This window comes from Camelina sativa, chromosome 8 (assembly GCF_000633955.1).
Source record: "Camelina sativa cultivar DH55 chromosome 8, Cs, whole genome shotgun sequence".
In the NCBI taxonomy this organism is placed as follows: Eukaryota; Viridiplantae; Streptophyta; class Magnoliopsida; order Brassicales; family Brassicaceae; genus Camelina; species Camelina sativa.
This window is the reverse complement of record NC_025692.1, coordinates 17,393,997-17,405,295: the sequence shown is the minus strand read 5'-3', so window position 1 is coordinate 17,405,295 and position 11,299 is coordinate 17,393,997. Positions and strand designations below refer to the sequence as shown.

At 31.8% G+C, this 11,299-nt stretch overlaps 2 pseudogenes; both read left to right on the top strand.

Moving 5' to 3' along the window:
- The window catches only part of LOC104709639, a 17,549-nt pseudogene extending 13,203 nt beyond the window's left edge, over positions 1–4,346 (top strand).
- Positions 8,778–10,001, top strand: LOC104709638 (annotated as a pseudogene).

Below are 11,299 nucleotides of genomic sequence, written 5' to 3'. Positions count from 1 at the left end.
ATTGAGCTTGGTAGAAAGTGTTAGGTTTGAACTGACAAGAGTAAGGCCTTGTGTAGTTCTAGTTTGCAATTTTCAAACTAGATAGGATTAGGTGGTTCACTTGTTGGGTTTGGGACTTGGCTGTTTTGAAAAGAAGAGAGGAAAAAGAAAAAGAAAAGGTTAGAATCTTTAGGAGGGGAATGTGTTTAAGTAAAACCAAAGTCTAGTGAAAGAATGGGAAGTATGAGATTGTTAAAGATGGTTCTAATTAAAGAAAAAGAAAGAAAGAAAAGAAGAGTCTAGCAAAAAGCTTTTATGTCTTAAGAAATGAGAAGAAAAAGGAACCATAACAAATAAGAAAGAAGCCTCATTCCACTAGTTGATTCAAATAAGATACCTCTCCTAAGACTTTAAAATCAAAAGAGAAAAGGGTGAAAGAGAAGTGAAGAAGTTAAAGGGTAGAAATAGGATCATTTGGGTTTAGATTGATAGGATAAACACTTTGGGTGTCTTTGGATGTCTTTGGGTAGACAAGGTTTTGTTCTTGTATGTGTCTAAGTGTTCTTACCTTTAGCCTTCTTCTAAAGCTCAATCCATTTTTTATGAGAGAACCTTGATATTGATAAGCCCCACTCTAAAAAGAGATCATCATTGTCTCTAAACCTTTATTACCAAGCCAAATGAGTTTAAGCATTGCATAAGATTGATTCATGTTCTTGATTAATGAATGTTAAAGGAAATGGTTGATTTGAATGCATGTGAATATCAAAGGCTCAAATCAGTAAAAGTTGTGATAGCTTGTCTAACATCTTTAAGTACAGCTAATTCAACTTGCATCATAGTACTAGTAACTTGGACATTGATTCTAGCTGGTTTATTGGCAAGGTTTAGGAGCTAAGATCCCACTTTCAAACCTCACCTACCTTCTTATGTCTTGTTTATTTGCTTGGGGGCAAGCAAAGACTAAGTTTGGGGGATGTTGATGTTCATATATTTTACCCTGTTTTCCCTTAATATATTCACATCTTTTGCATCTTTTGCTATCCTTTTTGACCATTATTGCATAGTTTTAGGATTGTTCATGCATTAGAGTATAGTTGCATTGCATTTGCATCTTTTCTTGCATAAACAGGTGATTTTGGAGCCTAAGGAGCATGGAAGCAATGCTGAAGAGGAGAAAGCAAGGGAGTTAGAGCTGAAGAACCAAGGTCCGGAGTTCCACTCGACCGCCCACTCGACCAGACACTCGACCGTGTGTGGAGAAGGACTCGACCGAGTGGAGGGAACAGAAGAAAAGCCAACTCGACCGGTCACTCGACCGAGCACCTGGTCGAGCTGACCGAGCCGCCTAGCTATTTTGTCTTCTAGCATTTTTAGGGCTTCCACTCCTTTTTCTATATAAGGCCTTGTACCCTGCAGCCACCAAGGGGCCCAGTTTTTTTTAGATATTCTAAAACCTAGTATTTACCTTTTTGGGAATTTATGCTCTTTGCACTTTTATTTTCTTAGATCTCTCATCTACTTTTGAAGGAAAACAAGAGATTCCTTGATATTTGTTGGTTTCATAACTTTCAAAATATTAAGAATTCGAGTTTGATTCCTTCTTCAATATTGTAGATCTCTGTTTCATCTATCTAATCATGCAAGTTTCGTTATTTTCTGGGTTTATGACTTTGCTCATCATGTTTAGCATTTGTGAGTAGTTGCTTAGGATCTTGAGGATGGGTTAGGCTGGATTGTGGTTGAGGTTTGTTTAGCTAGGTCAAGCTTGATTGTTATAGATCTCTTCTAGGCTAGATGTACTCTATGCTGATCCTATAACCGAGAGGGTAGGGTTTGATTTTAAGCTTCTTAGCATCACACCAATGTCTAGGTTGCAAGATAAGGCTAGATCTAGAGATTATCATTAGGCATGCTAAGAGATTAGATGTCTTGTTTGATTTTTGACATAAATGATATGTTGCTTAATGCTTGCTTGTATAAGTTCTTTGCTTTGTGAGAACAAGTCTAGAAATATATGAGCTTGATTATTTTTGCCATGAGAGTGGATTAACATGTTCTAGAAGATCATTGTCTAGAGATTAGCTCAAGTTGATTGAGATTTGTTGACCAAGTTATATGACCTTAATCATTAGTCCAACCCATGAATCCCTCCTCAAGACCTTCCTTGTCTATTGATTTCTTAGTCTAAATCATGTTGCTTGGTCGTTGTTTGATTTACTTTTGTCTTGCTCTGTTTTGTTTGCATTGCTCTGTTTCTCGCATTTGTCCAAATCGACCCTGTACTCGATCGCACACTCGATCGAGTGCTTGCTCGAGCTCATCCCCAGAATTCTTGTTTATGCTTTGTGTTTGTCCTGTTTCAATTCCTGTTTCATTTTAGTTGCTTTTCTGTTACATTCATTTAGTTTCATGTTCATTACTTGCCTTGCATTAGTTTATTACTTGCATTACTATAATTTCTATTTCTGTTTCATTGGATTGTTGTTTAGATTATCCTATTCTCTTTACTTTTAGCATATAGTTTTATAAGCTTTTACATTCTGCATTTTACATTCATAATTAGGTTGTTAGTGACAAACATCCTTTATAATTGGCTCAACTTAGATAAATGTGCATGTCCTGATTGCTTGCATCTCACTCAGATTTGGATTGACACCCTTTATACTGCAACATCATAAAGGGAATTGAAACCCCTTGCTTTCTACCCATTCATTCATATCTCATATCATTCACCAATCATCACCACCACAAGAATGCAGAGTTCAAAGCCTCATGCCATAAGCTTTTGGATGCTGCTATTCGTTCAACGGTCATTTCGTGTCCTCAGTTAGAGTCATTAGATGTTTCTAACTGCGCCTGTGTCAGTGATGAAACTTTGCGCCATATAGCCCAGGCTTGTGCAAATCTGCATATTTTTAATGCTTCATACTGCCGAATATATATTTCTCTTTGGGAAAAATGTCATTTAAACCATGAACTTTCAAATTTTGGCCATTTAAATCATGAACTTTGTTGTAGGCCATTTAAAACATCAACTTTTGTTGATTAGCTTTTTTAAACATGAAGTTTCGTTGACCAAGCCAAAAAAGACATGACGTGACGTCCGATAGTTGACCTTCTAACAGACGTTACTATGCCGTTAATCACTCTGTTACTGACAAAACGACGTCGTTTTAACGGAAGTTTTAATTCGAAAAATGTAATTTAAACCATGAAGTTTTAAATATAGGCCATTTAAACCATGAACTTGTAAATGTATGTCATTTAAACCATGAACTTTCAAATTTATATAATTTAAACCATAATATATGAAAAATGTGATCAATACTTCAAACTCTAGTGTAGTGTCCTAATAAACGAAAAAGACTCAATATAAATACAAAAAAACACAAAATACATGACAAAGATAGAAAAAGAAGGATGAATTGATGTTCTTATTTCTCTTTTTCAGAATCGCATCATGAGGCAGAGCCGAAGAAAGAATAAAGAAACCAAACTAGGGTTAAATGGATTAACCGATTAGGCTTATATACTTCTACGGTTTCTAATAAACCAATCGTTCCGATTACCAAACTGAACCAAAATCCGATTATCCAAATCAATTGCGCCAAACGGTTAGGCTTTCCTTTTTTGGTTTACTTCGATAACCAAAATTTTCAAGTTGTCTAGTTTTCACCAAACTGCCAGGGCAAGTTCATGGTTTATATAACAGAAATTTGAAAGTTCATGGTTTAAACGACATACATTTAGAAGTTCATGGTTTAAATGGCATTTATTTAAAAGTTCATGGTTTAAATGACATTTTTCGAACTAAAACTTCCATCAAAACGACGCCGTTTTGTTAGTAACGGAGTGATTAACAGCATAATAACGTCTGTTAGTAGGTCAAATATCGGATTTCACGTCATGTCTTTTTTGGTCTGGTCAACGAAACTTCATGTTTAAAAAAACTAATCAACAAAAGTTGATGTTTTAAATGGCCTACAACAAAGTTCATGATTTAAATGGTCAAAATTTGAAAGTTCATGATTTAAATGACATTTTCCCCATATTTCTTTAGGTTGGTCCTGTATTTTCTTTGCTCTCTTCCTTTTTGTTGTCTCATTCTCTATTTTTTTCTTGACTTGATTGCCCTTTTGTTCTTTGAAGTCAGCACATTTTCCGTTGTTGATATAACATCTGCGTCTATGACTTGGATTGCTAGAGGTCAATGATCGTTCTACAACCTTTAACTATTTTCTTTTGTTTTCCACACGGTGTGGACCATACCCAAAAGCATGTTGTTCTACAATCTTTAAACGAATACCATAATTTCAGTTGAGTTGACCACATCCACATAATCTATTGCAGGTTTTGGAGCTTGACAATTGCATTCTGTTGACATTTGTACCTTTGAATCTCTCCTACTTTAATTGTATTGATTTCTCATTTTTTCTACCTTTATCTCTGTCTTATACATGCCACAAGTCACTATATTGTATGTATTGATTCAGGAAGTTTACATGGCTTAGACCTTAGATCGGCAAACACAATAAGGCCGAAAAAAATTCAAAAAAAAAAGTTCTATTAAACAAAATCAAATACTGTTAACTATAATATTTGATTCTAAACAACATAAAAAAAGATTATCTAAAAATACAAAAAATAAAAAACCAAAACAACCCCGCATATGGGGACGAAGTTAAAAGAGTTTAGCCAAAGTCATCTTTAGTCGTAACTCATAACGATAAGACTTGTTCGGGCCATTTTCTCATTTACAGCAAAAAAGTTTAAAATAAAAATATTACTAATAAACATTGTCAAAAAGTATAATAATAATTATTTTTAATTATAAACATTATCCAAAAATTATTCAAAAACTAATTAAAATAAAAATAAAATAAAAAACAATCATACAGCATAGCACGGATACTATCCTAATGTTCATAACATGTTGAGACATGATAAAGGAATGAAACAAGAGAAGGTGGCGAAAGGAGGAAACGAGCTTAGAGTTGATTAGTCTCAATTCTAGTTTAAATGTCTTTCAGTTACCCTTTGTTTTCTTTTAGCAATATTATTTTGTTTATTCCCATTTATTGTTCTATATGAGCACTATATGAATCAGTTTTGGTTGCTTAAGTTAACATTTTTAGAGAACATTCAACTGTCATAATATCACTTAAGCTTTTGTTGGGTTGGTATGTTAAGAATATTCATTTCCCCGTAGAGAACAAACAAATCAAGTTGCAAATTGTTGATATAAAATCACTATGCTTGACCTTTGAACAAGTGTTTTTGGTTATATGAGCTAGTTTGCTAATATTCACATTAAATTACATTTCCATCTTATATATAAAACACATTCTTTATCTGTTAAAATTAATATTAAATTTTATTATTAGTTTAAACCTCAATGTTATTATTTACTATCTCTGTTTCACAAAGAGTGTCATTTTATATTTCCAATTTGCCTTTCAATACTAAATTTTCTTTTTTTACCTCTAAACCCAAAGCTATATACATTGAATTTAAATCATTAACCACTTATTAAATAGGGGCAAACATTTCTTAATTTGTGTGAAATGTGTCAAAATGATACTGTTTGTGAAACAGAGGAAGTACTGTTTATGCTAAAATTTTATTTCAAACACATTATTTGAAAAAATATAGCATAATTTAAAATAGAAATTGAACAACAATGGTCAATATCTATTATTATATTATTAATAAAATGATTTTAATTTATTGTTTTTCCCCTTAAATTGCAATATTAATGATCTTTAGACTTTTTTTTTATAATATGTAGTAATATTAGTAATTAAAACTAAATACTTATATTTGATATATATGTTAATCTCTATATACTTATATAAGCAATGTAGTTAGAAATTAACCCTACTATCATATGTTAATCTCTCTCTTTTTTTTTTTTTGTCAAAATCATATGTTAATCTCTATATACATATACTAGGTAATAACTCGTGCTGTTACACAGAGTGAAATTTTTGTTTGAGTTATTACATTTGTAAATATATTTATTTAGTATAACATTTAAACTTATATTGGTTTGAATTCATCAAGTTTATGAAAGTTTAAAATAGTAATCGTTTCACCATAAATTTTAGATTGACATGATGACGGATCTGGATAGAATGTGAACTGAATTAGTGATCGTTAGATTTTTTTATCAAAATCTTGAACTATCAGATCAGATAAAAATCTCAAAAATCTAAAATTACATAAAACGGATAATTTAAATAAAATTTTTAATCCGGTCAAACCCGTCTGCTAAGCTGTCCTGCAACGGGTTTAAATATTTTGAGCCACAAAATGTCTTTGCATCCGTCCCGCTTGAATTTGTGAGATCCGCGTGGATTACACATGCATTTCAATAAATTATTTTTTCTAATATATAAAATATACCTAAAGCTTAAACTTAATTAATATTAATAAAGTTATGTGATAAAGTTTTTAAGAATAACACATTTGTTTTTTTTTCAAAAACACAATGGAACATAGTTATAAATAATAAATGTAAATGAGGCTAAATAGCTAAATGTGTCTCGAGCTCTCTAGCGTCGACACATCAGCTTTTTCAAGAGTGTGCTTCTCTATTAATATATAGGGGATAAGCAATATAGTTAGAAATTAACCCTACTATCATGTGGCATATTACAAAAAATGTCATTGCATTTTAATTAATTTAATAACTAACAAAAGAAAATCTTATATTGGTTTATAAAATAATAAAACAATAGTTTCAAAATTATTTAATAAAATTATTTAACAGATTCCATTTATTATTTCATAAATCTTAAGAAACAATAACAAACTATTAACAAGAATTATAAAACTTAACTTTATTTATAATAATACTAAGATTAAATATTTGCATCCTTAGTTTTTTTAATAATGATAGATATATTTTAAAACTAAGATACAACATTGCTTATATTTTAAAAATATAAAATATTATATCTAATATGTTAAATATTTTTTTTGCATTGTACATCTATACAATGACATCTTATTAAAATCAAAGAAATCACAAATATTAGTTTTTTCAATATAATAAATGCAACTAAGAGTTAAATCGAGATTTCTAAATACGACCACTTCAATACGAGTTCTGTTTTATTTTATGAATTTTACCAAATTTATATAATTCACGGATTTGAACATTGTATCATGTAAATGGTTGAAAACAGAGTATGGAATTTAATAAATTAAATATAAAAGATTATAAAATGTATAGAGTAAGTCAAATAAAACTTCTACTGTTATTTTATAACTAACAAATTATAGTAAATCTTAGCAAACATTTTTCCGTGCTGTATAGCACGACTAACTAATCTAGTTAATTGATTATTGTACTTAGATAATCTATTTGTTAAAAGTCTATAAACAAACATAAAAAAAATATCTAAAAAAGGAAATTAAGGATAAAAATAGGGTGATATTAGTATATAGCACAATTCTGGAACAAAATTAAGTAAATATCATCAGCATGGTTTTATGTTAGTAAATAAAATCGGCTGGCTGATTGAGATAATACTGTATAACATACGTTATAAAACGAATGCGAATAACATGGTAAATAATTGCAGCAGTCATAGTGGCTAATGCTCTAAAGGTGGGTGTCATATGAAACAGAACGGAATGAAACTATGGAAGTTAATAGGCAAGCTAAGCTCACTACAACTATTAATGGGGTGTTTTGGATTCTAATTTATAAAGATTTTTGAAGAATTTAACAAAATCATTAAAAGTGAATAACTGAAAGATTGTTAAAAATTGCTAGAGTTTTGTTGATTAGTTTTCTAAAATCTTGTAAAGTGCTCCAAACAATCCATGTTTTATTGTGATACTTTCCATGACTTTATTTTGTAAAGAAAGTATCTAGAATCATGAACCAATAACATAATAATTGAATTCATTAACAATCCTAAATTCTTTTGTTTTAATTGAATAACACAAAACTTTTAATGACTTTATATTTAATGACTTTATATTTAATGACTTTATAAAAGTCTGAATCCAATAACCCAAATTTGTTAAGATTTTAAATGACCTTTTACAAATCACAAACTAATAACACTATACTTTAACAGAGTTTAACAAAATCTTGATCTAATAACAACAGATCCTACATAACATTTAAAATCTTTAAATCTCTATTTAAATCTCAAACCAATAAGTCCCACTAAGAATTTAATAAACACATCAATCTCCACCGAGTGATGGGATCACCGTGACATAAAAAGGTGGCCATAGTCCAAATCTCTGATGATAGTCTTTTCGTCTAGAATATGTGGCCATGTGGGGCTTCAACAAACCTTGCAAATAAACTGTCGTCCGTAATTGGATACAATTCGCAAAGATCTCTTATGGTTGCCTATTTTCACCTAAATGTGACAGAATTTCAATTAATTTAATTTTCCATGATCATGTTCAAAAAATTTTGGTTTTATGCAGTTCACTTTTAGTATTGTTGCGGGAAAATGAATATTTTAAAGGCAAATTATATATTAGAAAAAAAATAATTCTTAAGATGTATAGAATTTTGTGTGTCTTAACTTTACAAGTGCGTATACGTGAGTTTGACACTCTTGATTGGCTAAAAGAGAAATGTATATACTTGATGGAGAAGGCAAGTGTATCAAATTATTTCGTTAAATGAACATAGCTAAAAAGCCCGACTAGATTCTGAAGCCTTTCAATTGACCCAGCTTCATTTAGGGTTTCTTCTTTCTTGTTCTACAACCTTAAGAGTCGCAAAAGGTTCCTAAAGGTCCCTTGTTTGAACTTGAAACATGACGACGATGACTCTGTCAAATCTTCCAAAGGATTTGGTACATGAGATTGTCTCTAGGGTTCCTTGGAAATACATGAGAGCAGTGCGATTAACTTGCAAAAACTGGAACGCTTTGTTCGAAAGCCGAAGCTTTATGGAGATGCACATTGACAAAGAAAAAGCAGCAGCGAAGGAATTAGGGGAGACTCGGATGGTCGTGTTGATGGATTACAACGTTTAGCTAATGGGAATCACCGTCAATGAGAATCCATCTATACAGTGTTTAGGTAAACTTACTTGCCTAGACGAACAAGAAGTCAAGATATACCAAGTCATTCATTGTGAGGGTTTATTGTTATGCATCTTGAAAGAAGATGATACTAAGATTGTGGTTTGGAATCCGTATATGGGACAAACAAGGTGGATCCAAACCAGAAGTTTTTACCGTCCAATTGGATGGAAAGGACGTGATTTCTTTAAGTATGCTCTCGGATACGAAAATTATAGCGAGAACATATCTTTTCGTAGGCCCAAAATTTTGAGGTTTATAGATAATTATGGTCGTTTCGTAAACCTCAAAGACGCTGTTATACGGTATGAAATCTACAGTTTTGATACTGATTTATGGACTACTCTCGATGTGACACCACGCTGGCGTATAGAATCTCAATGTGGTATTTCTCTCAAGGGAAACACTGACTGGTGCGTTGCAGAACGAAACGCATTCGAAAAAATTGATCAAATAATTTGTTTTGATTTTACAAGAGAGAGATTCGGACCGCTCCTGCCTTTACCGTTTCAGGCTTGGAGGAAACTGTTTGCGTCACTATCTTTGGTTAGAGAAGAGAATATTGCAGCTTTATTTCAGACATTTAAAAGTCAGATTGAGATATGGATTACGACTAAGATTGGTGACGAAAGTGTTTTGTGGAGCCACTTCTTCACAATCAATATGCCATACCTTGACATGAAGCTTCCATTTAAGACTTTCTTCGTTGACGAGGAGAAGGAAGTTGCTGTGGTTTTTGATAAAGAAGGAAACAGAACCCAGAACACTGTTAATATCATGGGAAAGACTGGATGCTTGACGAAACTGGAGCTTGGAGAACCCATGAACAAAAACAGTTGGCCACGTGTGTGCTCTTATGTTCTAAGTCTAGTGCAAATCAAGCAACATAAAAGAGGCAAAAGGACTGAAGTCAAGAAGAAAAAAGGAGGCAAAAGGAGAAAATGGAGCCATTAGGAAAGGCGTCAACATGGATACAATAAAAACATGTTGAGACATGAAAAACGGATAAAGCAAGAGGATGGGTCAACAAGTCTACAATTATACACACATAGTGGTACAACCACTTAGAAGGTTTTTAGGATCAATACTAAGTGTTTAGAAAGAATTTTAGAAAATGATTATATGATTATGTAAGGATATAAGAAAGATCTTTTACTAAGGGGATATATTTTATTAGTTTATATGTCTTTCATTTACCCTTTGTTTTCTTTTAGCAAATATTAATTTGTTTCTTCTCATACATTGCTCTATATGAACAAGATTTTATGCTTTAATCAAAATCACCGGGTGACCCACTAAATGACCTAGATTGTAAAATATTACATCTAGAAGTATGTGCCCATTCTATATATGTTCCTTATGGATCCAGAAATATGTTTCTTCTACTATAAGGATCATAGCAATGTTAGTTTTAAAAATCTTTTGATTTCTTTCGAAACAAAATAGTTTACCCTACGACCTAATTATTAATGTGTACATAGATATAGAACTATACCTTCAGGACTGAACAAGAGCAGTCCACAAGAAACGGAGACAAACTTCAAATCATGAACTGTGCGTATCCTATAACATACCAACGACAAAGAATTGGTATTTCTCAATGCTTGACCTTTGACTTTTTGCTAATTTTGTATAGGCCTTTCATTTGTCAGTTTATAGTTGAGTATACTAAATTAGCATAGATCTTTCTTATATATATTAATTAATTTTATTAGGCGTGTTTATAGTTGATTCTGCTAAATTAGCAAAGGCTTTTTGCAAACTCGGCAGTTCTTTTACGTGCTAATAACAAAGTTATGCGCTCATGGAAAAGATCAAAAGGGTTATGAACCCATTAGTCTCTGCGTATGAATAACCACTATTTGCTGGAAACGGTCATATACAGTTGTTTGGTTATTTCCTCAAACTAGTAAATGTGAAACAAACTTCGTGACACTCAAGAGAAAAAAAAACACTGATTTCACGATGTTGTTGGCTTTAGGAGTACTACACAATGACATAATCATATGTTGCTAAAATATATTTCTTTAACTACACAGCTCTTTGATTTTCCATAATTCGTCAATCCCCTTGATATTTCAACATATCGAAAAGTTGTCTATATATAATCCATGTGTTCAACATTATGGATATATATATATATATATATATGTATTTATAGCAGAAAAGAGAAAAATCACTACAAGAAAACGTGGGATTACCGACTATAAAAACAGTCACTAAACAGTCGCAAAGTACTTAGTAACGACTGA